At 45.7% G+C, this 2500-nt stretch overlaps 2 protein-coding genes across 4 annotated transcripts in view; one reads left to right on the plus strand and one right to left on the minus strand.

Annotated features, from left to right (window-relative positions):
• LOC143029849 (procathepsin L-like) overlaps nt 1-2500 on the minus strand; it is a 219299-nt gene that overhangs the window by 143054 nt on the left and 73745 nt on the right. The window lies entirely within an intron of this gene.
• LOC143029848 (neurotrophin 1-like) overlaps nt 1-2500 on the plus strand; it is a 192762-nt gene that overhangs the window by 75638 nt on the left and 114624 nt on the right. The gene's annotated exons all lie outside the window — the stretch shown is intronic.

The raw sequence follows: 2500 nt of genomic DNA on the forward strand, positions 1-2500 counted from the left end.
ACATATATATATATATATACATATCATATATATACATGAGTGTCTATGTATATATGTATACACACACACACACATTCACACACACGCGCGCACGCACGCACACACACACACACACACACACACACACACACACACACACACACACACACACACACACACACACACACACACACACACACACACACACACACACACACACACACACACACACACACACACGTGCATTCATACTTTCCTTTACGTCCTTCGCTCATCTATTTCACCCATATCTACACAACTGGCCACCCGCACCCAGACGCTCTCACCCAAGGGCGTCACCCCAGAGGCAGGCCATTAATCTTTTGGGGGGCAGATTGCTATCGAAGTTGATGCGAACTGACTAAAGGAAATATCTCCCTCACCGTCAAGCGGCTCCTCCCCGCTTCCTCTTCCCCATTCCCGCATTTTCCTTTCCATGCTCTTCTCTTGCACGTCAGTAGGTCATTCTGTTTGCTCGTTTCGTTTGCCTGGTGAAGAGTTTCGTTAATTCTTTGGTTTATCTGTGTCCGGCCTGCTTGTGGACTGAAGGACCTCCTGTCAAGATGCTTTGTTATTGTAATCTACTGTGATTAAGTGAAGGCAATAGACGGGGCGCAATCAGTGTAGTGTCTCGGGGAGGCAAGACCTTTCACGAGATACTCTGATCCTGAAGAACGTGAGAAAAGGGTCTTCTTGTAGCCGTTACACAATCTGTGTAGTTGCTGTCACAAAGTTACTGGGGGATTTATTAGCTTGCCAACTCATTAACCAAGCAACCTTCGTTACAAACCTTCTGTTCAACTCGACAAAATAATCGTAGACAACATTTTTCAGAAAAAAAAAAAACGGTTAAGAAAATGACAAAGTCCAAGGACTCAACTGCGACTAGCAGCAGCAGACGACGACGACGACGACGAAGACGACGACGACGACGACAAAGACGACGACGACGACGACGACGACAACGACGACAAAGACGACGACGACTGAGACTGAGACTGAGACTAAGACTGAGACTACGAAAGAAACGCCAGTGGTGGAGTGTTGGTGTGATTGGATTTGGCAGTGAAGCGGTTCAGTATGAAGCCTTGTCTCGATGTCCTTGATTGTCGTCGCTGCCGCTAGCCAACAGTGAACCTTCTCCATCTCCAGTTGGATCAATAACCACCTAACCCTCTCACACATAACTCTGTCTCTTCCTCAATTCCCATCTATTGTCCATTATTTGTCACCCCATTGACTGGAGAGACTCGCTTCTTCTTTCAGCGTCATAACTTACTCTTGTTTTGTTCTTCTCAGACCAAGACGATTCCATTAATCTCATAAGAGGTCCATTTCGGACGGCAGGAAACTCAACGCTTCGAACCCCTTTCATTAAGCAGTGATCCGAGATCAAGGGAATAAAAGGATTTTATTCAAAGCGTTCTCTAACCCAGCCTTACTACCCTCTCGAGCAAAACCCAAGCTTTACCTCCCGCCTTGCGCTTCACCTTACCCAACCCATAAACTTTAGTGCCATCGTTCCTCCCACAGCACCCAACCCTGATTTACTCAACGCGATGCACACTCCTTCTCCATCCGACCCCCTGTCGGCTGACAGAGCCTTCTCTGCCGTCAGAAAATATTGGGTTGATCCCATCAAGAAGACGATTTTTTTCTTCTGATTTACTGAGCGCGATGCACACTCCTCCATCTGACCCCAGAAAACATTGGGTTGACATCAAGAAGACAGTTTTTTTTTTTTTAATGTACAATACTTTCCTTTTCTTCCCTATCTTCTCATCTCTTCTCTGTTTTCCCCATTTCTTTTCCTCCGTGTCCCTCCTCCCCTTTTTCTTCTTCGCCATCTTCCTCCTTCCTTCCTCTTCCTCTCTTCTCCTCTTTCTTCTCTTCTCCCCCTACTCATTTCCCCTCCCTTTTTTCTCCCTCCTCTCCCTCCTTATCCCTTCTTCTCCCTTCTCTTTCCTCGTTCTTCCTCCTCCTGTCTCGTTTTCCCTCTTTTCTCTCCCTCCCATCACCTCCTCTTCTTTCTTCTCCTTCTCCCCCTTCCCTTTGTCTTCAGCTTTACAAATTCCCCTACTCCCATCAGGTTCTTGTGTTTCAAGAATTATGAGTAGAGGATTCCCACTTCCCTTGTCCTTTCATCTTCTTCCTCTAACCAACCCTCTTACTTGCGTCATTTAGCTTCCTGGAATACGGGGCTAGGGAATAACGAATGGAAGTTTGTCTTTCTTCAAAAATAAATCACATAAAAGAAAAATATCTGGTTGGATATAACCAGGAAGACCTCTGGGTTTAGTTAGCGAGTTCTTGCTGTCACTGCTGCGCGACCCTGAATTTGGAACTTGACATCGAAGTGCATTTTCCCAACATTTTTTTTTTTTGTATGCTTAATTGCTTTTAAACACGTGAGGAACCTCTCCCTGTACGTGATGTTGGGCTAGGTTAAGAATGGTTCCATTGGTGTCTAAAATTCAAACTC

The sequence above is a fragment of the Oratosquilla oratoria genome, chromosome 11 (assembly GCF_046742065.1).
Source record: "Oratosquilla oratoria isolate Oo_2021 chromosome 11, ASM4674206v1, whole genome shotgun sequence".
NCBI classification, from domain to species: domain Eukaryota; kingdom Metazoa; phylum Arthropoda; class Malacostraca; order Stomatopoda; family Squillidae; genus Oratosquilla; species Oratosquilla oratoria.